This window comes from Sphaerodactylus townsendi, linkage group LG03 (assembly GCF_021028975.2).
Source record: "Sphaerodactylus townsendi isolate TG3544 linkage group LG03, MPM_Stown_v2.3, whole genome shotgun sequence".
In the NCBI taxonomy this organism is placed as follows: domain Eukaryota; kingdom Metazoa; phylum Chordata; class Lepidosauria; order Squamata; family Sphaerodactylidae; genus Sphaerodactylus; species Sphaerodactylus townsendi.
Genome location: NC_059427.1, coordinates 69,885,332 through 69,898,510, shown reverse-complemented (window position 1 = coordinate 69,898,510; position 13,179 = coordinate 69,885,332). Strand labels below are relative to the sequence as shown.

The following is a 13,179-nucleotide window of genomic DNA, read 5'->3' as shown; positions in this document are numbered from 1 at the left end:
TATTGGTTGCAGCCGAACCCTAATCTCTGGATGACCTCTCCCAGCGGCTTTACATAAATATTGGAAAGCATGAATGACCCAATGGGACCTTGAGCAGAGCAATCGGCAGCACAGCAGTTCCTTAGCACCACATTCTGAAACCTATCTTCCCAGGCTGAACTTCATCACCTTTGGGTATCTTCCAGCTTTGTGATTCAGGCTTTTCAGATATGAAATCTAAATACTCACGGTGGCAGTGTACACAGTCTTAGTGATAAATCAATTATTTTCCCTATATATTCATATGACAATCAAGGATGTAGGTAAGGGGGGTTCTCGGGTTCAACCCCCCCCCATTGCATGTCCAAAGCTCCGCCCCCCATTTGTGGTTTTTTGGTATTTTTAGTGTTTTTATGTTTTTGGCCTGCAGGGGACGCAATTTTTAGGCTAGCAGCACTAAATTTTCAGGGATTTTTTTGGAGACTCTCCTGATGTTATCTCCCAGGTTTGGTGAAGTTTGGTTCAGGGGGTCCAAAGTTATGGACTCCCAAAGGGGGTGCCCCACCCCCATTGTTTCCAATGGGAGCTAATAGGAGATGGGGGCTACACTTTTGAGCATCCATAACTTTGAACCCCCTGAATAAAACTTCACCAATCCTGGGAGATATCATCAGGAGACTCTCTTACTGATACCACCCAGGTTTTGTGAAGTTTGGTCAGGGGGGTCCAAAGCTATAAACTCCCAAAGGGGTGCCCCCATCCCCCATTGTTTCCTATGGGAGATAATAGATGGGGGCTACACCTTTGAGGGTCCATAACTTTGAACCCCCTGAACCAAACTTAACCAAACCTGGGAGGTTTCATTAGGAGAGTCTCCTAAAAATACTCTGAAAGTTTAGTGCTGCTAGATTAACAATTGCACTCCTGACAGCAGGCATATCCCAAATATTTGGCATGGATTTAAAGGGAGAATCTGAGGTCCCCAGTTTAAACATTGAAAGTGATGCTGTTTCAAGGTGGGGAATAATCCATCCCAAAACAGCATCACTTTCAATGTTGTTTTAACTGGGGACCCCAGATTCTCCCTTTAAGGTGGATTTAAAAGGAGAATTTGAGCTCTCTAGTTTAAACACCATTGAAAGTGATGCTGTTTGGGGTGGATTCCAGCAACACAGCAGCCGCCATGGGGTGGGTGGGGGTCGCAAAACTCAGATTTTGCATCGACTCCATTTTCCTTAACTACACCTCTGCCCAGAGGGGAGGGCAGAAGGGGCTGCCGGCTAGAAGCCCAGTTGGTGGGGGGCAGGGGAGGGCGGGGCAGGGGAGTCTGCCATCCCCGGCCTCAGAGAGCTGCTCTTATAAGCACTGAGGCCGGGAGCGGGGCTTGGGGAGCTATGGCCATGCCCCAGGGTGGGTGAGAGTGCAGCCCCGCCACTGAACCCCCCCTAAAAAATCTATACCTATGTCCCTGATGACAATCAAAAACATGAAAAATGAAACAACCACTAAGCCCCATGTGCCTGAGTTTAAATGTTCTACTCCGATGTGCAAGTACCTGAGTTTGCTTCGTTTCAGGACACAGAATAATGCTTTATTCATCAAGTCAATTAAAAAAAACTAAGGTCTATACATGGGCATATTGTGCTTACCAAGACTACTTGGTGGTTTATGCATTTTGTCAGGTGGTATCACTGAAGTTATTACACTACGTACCATGCTAGAGTTTGTACCATCAATGTCATAATACCAAAGGTAATGAAGGAATATTCCAGGAGGCAGCAAGCTCCTTCTCTATGTCTCACCCCCTGCACAACCCTCTCTCTAGAGAACTGCCAGAAACAGCAACATACCTATTGAAAGGAAGATTTCAGGTAGTGTTGGGACATCTTGAGAAACCTGATATTGCTTTCTCTTGCTTTTGATCTATTAATAGTTGCCGGGGGGAAAACATTCTGCAGGTGTAAATTCTCACATCTCTGCAGTGTTATAAGAAAGAAGCAACACCTGGCAAACCTGCCACACAACCCACAAGCCCTTTTTGGAACAGCTGTTGGTCAGAATGGCAGCGGCCTACCTTAGAAAGGAAATGATGGGAAACAGCAGCAAGATTACTTATAACATATTGAGTAAAGATGAATGGCTCTGACCTGGATAGCCCAGGCAAGCCTGATCTTGTCAGATCTCAAGAGGTAAGCAGGGTTGGTCCTGGCAAACATTTATATGACAGATCTCCAAGGAGGCAGGCAATGGCAAACCACCTCTAAGCTTCTCTTGCCTTGAAAACCCCATCAGGGGACCATAAGTTAGCTGTGACTTGACAGCAATATATATAAAAGCACACAGGAACAGATACACTGCAGAGAACAGAAAGACACAAATAAGCAGAAAAAAATGGGAAGTTGTGGCAAAATTTGGAAATATAAAGCAAAACAACAGAAAAGTCATAATACACTAGTTCTATTTCAGAAGCAAGACCACATCATTTGGAATTCTGAAATACTGGGAGAAATTCAGATGAAAACATCCTTAAAATGGAGCAGCAGTCCACAGGGGGAAGAACTGGGGGGGGGGGGGGACGTACACACATACTTTTCTCCCTGTTGGTATGCAAAGATGCTCATTACATTGCTCTCCCCACTCTATCTTATCCTTACAACAACACGGTGAGGTAGGTTAGGTTGAAAGATTGTGATAGGCCCAAGGTTACCTAGTAGACTTATGTGACAGGGCAGGGATTTGAATCCTGTTGCCCTAGGTCCCAGTCTGACACTCTACCCATAACACAATGCCAGCTGTCACAAAGTATCATAAATGATGGGCAAAGATCTCATGGTTTTATTGAAACATTTTGAATGTTAAGGGTTTTCTTTTAAAAAAACCCTTACAGATATTTTAAGAAAATGTCATCACAGTGGGTGGTGAAGGCATAGGTTATATGTGGTGGCGAACCTTTGGCACTCCAGATGTTATGGACTACAATTCCTATCCCAATTGGCCATGCTGGCATGGGCTGATGGGAATTGTAGTCCATAACATCTGGAATGCCATAATGTTCAATCCATACTTTATGGTTGAGGCACAAGTTATGATATTTCATCCATGCTCTATTCATTTATTTACTTGAAAATTCATATACCCTCTCTCCAAAACAAAGTGATTTACAAAACACTGGACATTTAAAATGCAGTATCATGATTAAAACACAATTACAATAGCAAACCAGCACCAGCACCACCAAATGGCTATTGAATTCCCACATATATTAAGGCCAGCTTCCTCATATCCCTTTTTGTCTGTTGACTCTCCCCACCCCCCACATATATCCCATGCTATTGCTCTCATCACTATGCCTCCGTGCCTCCCTGAGTCTCATTCTGAGTTTTGGGATACAAGGCATGTCCCCCCAAATTATTTTACTTTACTGAAGTTTAAATTCTTGATGTTCAACTGACAGTGCAAACAATATGCCTTTCTGATTGGCAATTAAGCCTTGGCCTGCATGCTGACTCCCACCCCTATGATCTGAAGTTCTTTTGTTGGTAATGACTCTGTGGCTGCTGTATGACTTTCCCACTGAATTACCAGGTCAGCTGAAGAGTCTGCTCAGGACCGTTGCTCCAGTTCCTGCCCCTAATTATGGAAGCCAAGATGCCCATGAGGACTGGAAAGTTGAACTCGCTTCTCTTGTCCCAAGCTGCCCTTTGGGAGGAAGCAACACAGTGGTGGGATTCAGCAGGTTCACACCACTTCGGCAGAACTGGTTGTTAAAATGGTGCTTGTAAACAACTAGTTGTTAAATTATTTTAATCCCACCACCAGAACCAGTTGTTAAATTATTTTAATCCCACCACTGAAGCAACCATTAGATGAGAAAGATTCATTGTTCTTCATAGTCTGGGTCTGCTAAAGGAGAGATGAAAGTGGATACAGAATCCAAGTATCTTGAAGTAATCTTGGTTCCAAATCTCTTCTAAACTAGCACTGAAATAAATTAGTTCTTGTGTAAGTAATGTGAGATAAGAAGCAAATAACAGAGATTTGCCTGGGTAACAAGCAGAGAGAATGGCAGTAATTCAACTGCCTACGACAGTAAGGATGATTATAGTACCTGTTGGTCAGTCAACGAATAAAGATTAAACGCACACTAAACACAGTGTTAACTCAGCTATGCTCCATTGTGACAAGATGAATACAAACAAACATTTATCACATTGTGAGTTAGAAGTATCAGGATGATAGTTAATTCTACCATCCAAAAGAGCATTAGCATGTGGTGAAATTGTCATCTATGCCTGCCCACACTCAGTTCAGAAATTACATGTTTATGAAAAGAGTTGCACATTATACCTCAGAGTTCCCTATCACAATCAGGCTAAAGACCCAGGCTCACCCCAGAAACTGTTGTCCACCCCCCCCCCACCCCCCGCTGCCCGATTCTAGAACAGTTTTGCAGTGTGGTCCCTTCCGCACATGCAGAATATGCACTTTCGATTCACTTTCACAATTGTTTGAAAGTGGATTTTGCTATTCCGCACAGCTGCATTGAAAGTGGATTGAAAGTGCATTATTCTGCATGTGCGGAAGGGGCCTGTGTTTGGTTCAGGCTCTGGTGAACCATTACTCGATATATTCATTCCCTCTTAATGTGACATTTTAAAGCTGTGTCCTTTCTTTAGCTGGAATGCCTTTCTTGTATGTAGCTCCCAACAGAGACCAGTGAATGGAGCTTGAAGAAAGGCTATATTGATGTGCTATAAAACACACACACACACACACCAAACCCCTCATGAACATTGCGCTTTCAGACATTAAGAGAATCTAAAGAAGAATCTGTGTTTGTTTAAGGGCTTTAAATTATCATCCTCTCTGAAGCAGTATACTGACTGGACTGCGGCTGCCAGCTGGGCTGTGGCAGAGAATTTGAGTTGAAAGAAACAGAGGTGACAGGAAATAAATCTCTGGAGAAGCATTGATAAGTTGCAGCAGGGAGCATGTGTGTATATGGCCACCAGTTTCAGCAAAAGGAGCAGAGTATAGATTGCTTCACTATCTTGCCAGGAATAACACAGCTTTGAAAACAATGCCCTGAGAAAACAAGCCAATCCTCTGAGCTAAGAGTTTTACTTATTATGCATCCGCCAAAGCAAATAGTCCCAACTAGTTGTTGTGCTTTATGTACCTTCAGCTGCCACCTTCTGGATACTGTTGGTAAGGAGATCTGGTCTTCAGCCATAGTCCACCCCTCAGTCTTATGGTACTGTATAACTGTCCTTCCAAACAAGGGCTTCTCCTCCTCCTCCTCCTCTTAATGCTGCCTGCTGCCTGAATGTGACGTGAGTAACTGGTTTACTTTTGCACTGTGATTCAGCAAATGAACCAAATTTATTTATTTGTTCACAACATTTCTATCCCACCTTTCTCCCTAAACACAGGTCCCAATGAGGCTCACCCAAAATATACATCAGCATCCAAAACAGCCTATGGTGGATTTGCTGAGGGAGAATATGATAGCGATGGGGGATTCAGAGAATTGGTTAGCAAGGGAAATGGGGCTGCTCTGGATGACAGTGTACTCTCCCTGAAGAACTGGGTTCATAATGTGGAGGCCCTCCAAGATGCAGCACTTCGCTTGAGCTTGAACTAAGAGATACAACCAGGAGTGTCTTTTATTAGTGTTGTTTGATTCACCAGCTGTGCCTGAGGCTGGAGCTGAAAAATGCTGCCACAGTCATTCATGACTTGGTGGACTTTCAGTTTAAACTACTGTAATGTGTTATGCATGAGGCTGCCCCTAAAGACTGTCTGGAAATGACAATTATATTGAAAATGCTGTTGCCCAGCTTTTCCCCCCCAGAAACAAGCAGAAGAGAGCACATTACAATGGCGTTCCATTACAATGGTGACTTCTACATTTCCAAGCATAAATTTGAAGTATTGATTTCGATCTGGCTCCAGAGTGTAACCTTCCCAATAAGCCCTTTTCCATCTCAGGCTGATCCACCACTGGCCTAATCAAAAGCAGGGCCTTTTCAGTAGTTGCTGCAGCACTGTAGAATCAGCTTCCCCTGGAAGTCTACCTTTCTTCTTCACTTGCTTTCCTGTAGAAGGAGGCAAAGACTTCCCAATGTCCCTAGGCATTGAAAATTGAAATTTACTTTATATTGCACTTTAGCACTTGATGCGATGCTTTTGCAGAATAATTTTTAGATGTGTTTAGAAATGGTTTTCAGAATTCTAGATTACTGCATAAGTTTAGGTTTTTTGGGTACAATCATAGTGATGTTGATTTTAAACTGTAAGCCGCCGGGTCAGTCCTTGTAAACCACATGCAGTATAGAAATATTATAAATAAACAAGTGACCTTGCAGGAAGTCATGCGGATTGTGTGCGTCTAATGAGAAATGAATGTTCATTCATTGTACCATGTGCTGGCTGACCAGGAAGCCTCTGTGTCAAAGCCCTTCATTTTGCTTCTTGTGATTAGAAGAACACTGCATTTGAAGCAGCATCTTCAAGTCAAGGAAGCTGAGGTCCTCGCTCTGCCTGTACCACTGCTCAGCTTGTTCCAGTCATGTCACCCCACAATACCTGCCAATGAAATGGGGATATAGAACAATGCCTGCAGAAATGATGCAAGAATAAATGAATGAGCGCAAGGCTCTTTGAGATGATCAGATGACAAGAGCCACAGGAAGAGTCACAGGAAGAGCCTATCCTCCAACACAAATCTTTGTTCCGATTGCAAAACAACTGTGCCCTTGTTCTGGTACAAAGCAAACAAATATCCAGTCTTCTCTTTAGCCTGGCGAAAAAAGAGCACCTTGCCTCCTGATAGAGCCAGTATAGGGTCTCCTATTAACAGCAAACCTCACACCATCAGCTTGAAGCATGTGCTTGATGCTAGTTCCACTGGGATAAAGCCACTGCTTCTTGGTACATTTTAAAAGAGGTGGTCGATTTCCTGTCTTTCTAATCAAGAAGATACAGATTTTTTAAAACAAATTTAACTGACAAGGAGGGTGTCCCATTTTGTTTAACAAAGCTCCAGACCCTTTCCTACTGAAAAAAAGGCAGATTGTTCAACACATTAGGCCTCCCCATGGCTGCACTACAATGCTACAACACCCCCCCTCCACCTTTCATCTATTGAATTTCAACCTATTATACAACTGTCAAAGGCTGAATCCTACCAGAAGAAAATAAAAATCCTCTCGTAACCCCAAATTTGAAGACCAGTACATGCTGACCTGGTTGTTAAGATCTGGTATTAAACATTCACTTTCATTCTGTCTTCCCTTGAGAAGTAGGAGTCCTGCCTTCCCTTTCTTCCATGACTTCCTATGTGAGCCTAACCAATCTACATAGAAACGTGAACTTATGCTCACCAAGATCGTGCCAATAGGAACTCAATCAGGTCCCAGCCCAGTATGGTGGCAAATGGCTATTGAAGGGCCTACTTCTGCCATAGGCAGCCCTTGTTTCAGTCCCCTCTCTAGGAAATGGGACACACCACTGGTTCTGTCACATCTGCATCATGGGCAGAGTTGCTCCAAGCTGAGGAAATTCACATACAGACACAACCCCAAACAGACTGAACAGGGTAGGTTAAAAACATGAGTTCACTCTGAATTGGCATTACCCAGTTTTGCTACTGTGTCCAACCAACTCCTGCATTTATACAAAAGCTGAGGGAATGACAATTATAATTTTAAAAAGTAAATTTCTACCCCTTCAAGGTACAGGGAAAAAAAGACCGCACAGTTTTAGCTGCACATGCTACTTTGAGCAGTCGCAGGTGTGACTCTGCATCCCTCCTCTGCCCCTCTCCTGAACACACAGAGTATCTAACCAGCCACTGCACAGAGAGATCTAGATGCAGCCTTGTTCCAGGTATGTGGAAGAAGTAAGTGGGCAATAGCAAGTAGTCTACCAGAGCATACAGCACACTGCCTGAAGCTCCATAAGGCAAGCTCTATCAATACTTTCCTAGCACCACATCCCACCTGTTAATCACACTCCATTCACCCTTCTCACTGCATGGCCTTGAACACAAACACATACCACATGGGTGGTATGATGAATGTTATATTCTAAATCAGTTATAAAAGTCTAGAAGCACCTTAAAGACCAACAATATTTTCCAGGGTGTAAGATTTCATGAGTCAAAGCTCACTTCATCAGCTACAAGACTACTACAGTGCCAGAAACAACACAAAGGTGAAAACACTTACCAATATTTTCAAGTGAAATTCCTTGGGTCCCAACAGACTGTCACTGGGATTGTAAAATACAAAACTATCCTAAGACCCTCAAAGTTCAGCCGGTCTCAAGTCAATAACAGAAGATCCCGATACTTGATCTATGCTGCAAGAGTTTCCAGAGATAGGAAACATATGTCACTCCTGAGCCCAATTAAAAATTAAAGCTGGAAAAAGTGTAGTTGTTTTTTTTAAATGCATACAACACAGCAAATGTCAGACAAACCCTTATCCCTTGGATAACCCAGACACTCAGACAGTACTTTCCAAGACCTTGTCATAAGAAGCAGTGTGTTATGTTCAAATATGGAGGGGGGAGGGGAGTATTTGTAATGAGATCAATATGTCCGATTGCATTTATGGCCGTTCACATAGCTATACAGGCCTAAGGCGAATTTCATGAAGGGGAAAGAAAGACCTAGCAGGCTCCTTTCATCTGAAGAAGTGTTGAAATTTCAGATTTCCTCAAATGCAGCCAAAGTAAATATGACATTAACTGAAGCATATCAAATTTCAAAAGCTTCATATACATTAATCCTTACAACAGCTTTGTAAGGCTGGCCAGTATTATTACCTCAATGTTGCTGATTGGAAGAGATGGCTGAATCTGAAATAATAGCAGCTTGCCTATAGCTGAGGTAAAATTTGAACCAGACTTCCACTTCTCTCACTCTTTGTCATAGTTCTCAGAGTGGCAAAAGTACAGGTCTGGAAGACACAGTGAGAGTTTATTTAAACCAGCCTTTAGAATCAGGCCACAAACTAAAATACATCAGTTACCCATGACAATTGCCTATGGAGAGCCAATATAGTATAGAGGTTAGAGTGTCGCAGTAGGAGCTGGGAGATCCAGCTTCTATTCCCCTCTCTGCCACAGACAGTTGCTAGGTGACCTTGGGTCAGTCATATACTCTGAACCTAACCTACCCCTCAGGGTTGTTGTAAGGATAAAATGGAGGGGAGCAATGCAAGTCATTTTGGATCTCCATTGGGATGAAAGGCAAGGTATAAACAAAGCAAATAAGTAATCTCCTCGTGACAGGCCTTTTCCAACCCTCTGTAAGTCTCTTCTTTTGCTACCCAACTAACGACATTTCTGATACTTCCAACAACTTAGTCTTTATCTTCCTTTCTAAGCTTCAGAAACTGCACTGCTTTGCTTCAACCCACAACAGAGCAATAAATCCAGTGGAATAGTAACTATTATATAGAAGTCATTTGGTCAAAAGAAAGTGCAATATGTACTGGCAGCATCCACTTAAGATAAACAGCAGAAACCATGCTGACAGCACCCTCAAATCACAGATCTGAAGATATGTATAGCAGGAAGCAAATTTCATAATTGGAAACCTGAGATGTTTTCTCTTCCTCTGTGACATCAAACTTGGATTAATAATGATAAATTAGTGCACAGGGTACAGTAGCTATTTGCACAAGCATGGTTATATTAATCAATTGTGCATCAGAGACACATTAATGTACCACTTTTCTGTACTTATTTTTATTTATTTATTTATTTATTTATTTATGGGATTTCTATACCGCCCAATCCCCAAAGGGCTCTGGGCGGTGTACAGCATGGGTTCCACATACAATATATAAACAAAACCCCATTAAATTAAAAGTAAGTTTAAAAGTTTAAATATTTAAAATGCAGCAGTAGTCAACAAAATGGCGTCAGCAATACCCCAGATTGAACCCTCCCAAGAAAGGGGAACAAGACAGTAACAGAAGTTGGTCCCCTAGATGACAGGGGGACTCCAAAAACCGGAGGAATAGAATAAAAGGGGCACCTAATCAGCGGCTGGGCACTCCAAAAGCCCGGTGGAACAACTCAGTCTTACAGCCCTGCGGAATTCACCAAGATCCCGCAGGGCCCGGACAGCTGGAGGGAGAGTGTTCCACCAGGCCGGGGCCAAGGCTGAAAAAGCCCTGGCCCGAGTGGAGGCCAGCCGCATCATCATACTTCCAATTAGTGTGACTATGGTGCCTAAACTATGGCAGGAATAGTATCTTTGTCTTGCTCCTGTGCAGAGGGGCACACGTCCTGTAAGCAACCTAATTTTAAAGGAAGAAGCTGATGTGTAGCTTAGCCGAAACATCCCAAGCTTTGGTTGTGGTGGGTTTTCTGGGTGGTGTGGCCGTGGTCTGGTAGACCTGTACAGACTTCTCTCTGTGATACCCCTCTGAAGATGCCAGTCACAGATACAGGTGAAACATTAGGAACAAGATCTACCAGACCATGGCCACACAGCCCAGAAAAACTAACCACAACCAGTTGAATCCAGCCGTGAAAGTCTTTGACCATCGCTAGCTCTGTTGCCTTTGCATATTTTCAGGCTTTGCCTGATCATACTTGAAACAAGGAGAAAGTTCCTCCTCTTCAATCCTCCCTTCTTTGCAGGTGTCCTCATCCCCTGTAGTGCCTGGCCCATCCTGTTCACCTTGTCCATCTGAACTTGCTGGTGAAAATATATTTCTTGCTCCTCATTAGTAATACAGTCTTCTTGAGCCCTGGAGGCACTGTTAGCCTAAAACCAAAACCCTAACTCTTGTTTCAGTTGAATTTGCTTCTCACACGTGGCATCTCTCACACACAACTTCCCCTTACAAGTTGTGGAATAAAACTCTGACTACGACTTGTATACATTTGCTGGAGATAGAACTGCCTCATTGGCCACACTCAGGCTGCAAGTTGCTCTAAATCACAAAGAACGCTTGTATGTGCAGGACCAGACCATACAGCATAGTCGTCTTTAAAATCCTGTCTGACCCAGGTTACCAAATCTCAGTGCTGGATAGTAAACAAGTCCACTTTTAGTCACCGTTCTTTTCTGGTCTTAAAAGCAGGAGCAATACATGGTCTACTGCTGCTAAGTATAAAGCAACACTGTTAGATGCCCCCAAATTTAAAAAACCCAACAATACCACTGAAATAATAACTGAACTATAACTAATGCCCTTTCCCCAAAAACCAAACTGAACTTAGGTTATTCATATTCCCGTGAGGTGACCAGTGTTAACGTTTTGCTGTTGACCAAAGCAAGAGTCAAAGGTCAACACTAGTTTTATTCTAGCATAAACGTGGATGGGCAACATCCCACTTCTTCAGACACTATCCCAGGACTGGCATTCTTTTGGGTATAGCCGGAATAAGAAGCTAAAAGAATCCATAGAAGTTTGGTAAAAGAGGAGGGAAGGAAACACTTCAGAGCTGGGGAGTAAAAGGAGTCCCAGAAGGTCCTGGAGCCCTGCCCTAAGGGAAGATCTTCCTCACACTCCCTCTGCGCAGAGTAACCCCTGTCATCCCGACACCAGGGGCAGTCCAACCTGCCCAGGCTGAAGTCTATTCCTATCCTCCTGTCAGGACATCAAAGCCTCCGTGAACCCACCCACGCAGGTATTAGCCGTAGCAATTGTACAAGAAAGCATTGCGAGAGAGAGAGAGAGGGAGAGAGAGAGAGAGAGAGAGAGAGAGAGAGGCAGGCAACGGAACCGGCCCGGCTTGGCTCAGAAAAGTTGGTGCGGGGGTTTGTGCGGAGCGCTTCGAGGCGGCGCTCCAGGGGCTTCTCCTCCCGAGCGTTGAGTCAGTCGCGGCTGTATAAATAGCCACTGAAAGGCGCAGCGTCTGCGGCAGCTCTCGCAATGCCTCCCGATCCGAGGCGCGAAGTCGGCTGTAACTTACGTGCCTGCCTGCCCCTTCGGTCCCGGACCCGGTCCCAGCGGCTGCCTCGGTTCCTCGCGGGCACAACCCGGCCAAACTTGTCGCTTCTCGGTGCGCTCGGCAGTCTCGCGGCGCCCTCCTCGCTCTCTCTGCGCTCGCAGATTACAGTGCTGGCCAATAATCCCCAATGGAGGTGAAAAGATTAATGCCTGCCCGCCCCCAACCACGGCCGCCTCCAATCTCCGCGGCGGCTGCGGAAGCGTCATGGGTTCCCCCCCCCCCCCCGTTTTGGTGACTTGAAGGGAGGGAGGTATGTTGGAAGCGATCCAGAGGGGGGCCTGGGACACGCGCAGGGGCCGGGCAGGCCGGGCAGCGAGGGGGGCAGTTAGCAGCTTTGCTGCGCCTCGACGGATGCATTTTGCAAATTCTGCCGCTATCCTGAACGCTTCTGCTCCAGCAAGGTCCCTGTGGGGCTATCCTGATCGACGCAGAAGGCCACTGCGCGCCTCTACACCCGCTGGCTTTTCGCACAACTTTTATTCCATCGGCTGCGAGGAAACGTGATTCGCATGGCAGTTTGCAACTCTGTGCCCGACCACAAGTGGTTATATAGCCCAACATGTGTTTTTCCCCCCACAGGCTTCCTCTCTCCCACTGAAACGCAAATTAAGAAGGGATTTCCGAACGAGGGTCTATCGGTGTACCTTGGAGGCGTGGAAACGAGGGGGCTCTCGGAGTAAATAAACCCTCGTCATCAATGCGGGGAATTGTGCGTCACACTTTTGCGGCTACTAATTATATTAATCTCTCGAGTTATATATATATTTAAAAATTCTAATCCCCAAAGGGGTCCTTTTAATTAAATCTGACAGTTTCTTTCTCCCCAGGAAAGCAGAGTTTAGTTTAAACGGCAGTGGCCTATTTTGGTATTTCTAATCTTGTCTATGGAGCTAAATTTAGTGGGAGAGAGAAGATTCTCTAGCCACAAGAAGAGCCCTCTTGGCAGGGACTCAGAATACCTGGAAGTAAAGACAGGTGCAAAATCAGATCCTTGGACACAGAGCTACTCAAGCTATCTCTGACCCAGTTACTTCCACTGAAGCAGCCGTCCAGCCCTAAAGAGACTTCCTGTGGAATATCCTATTAGAATTGCACTGTAGTTGGGCAATATGAAGGATTTTCAAAAAGAGTGTCAGTGGTTTGGCTTTCCTTTGATCTTTTTGCACATTATCAGAGGCTGGAAAACTGTGAATTATCATAAATACTCCAAAGGATGTA

At 44.5% G+C, this 13,179-nt stretch overlaps 1 protein-coding gene across 1 annotated transcript in view; it reads right to left on the bottom strand.

Annotated features, from left to right (window-relative positions):
* The window catches only part of SLC38A3 (solute carrier family 38 member 3), a 68,811-nt gene extending 56,737 nt beyond the window's left edge, over window positions 1–12,074 (bottom strand). Inside the window, exon 1 of the mRNA XM_048491225.1 lies at window positions 11,923–12,074. The gene's annotated coding sequence lies outside the window, so the exon portion shown is untranslated. The remainder of the gene's footprint in view (window positions 1–11,922) is intronic.
* Between the last annotated feature and the right edge of the window lie 1,105 nt (window positions 12,075–13,179).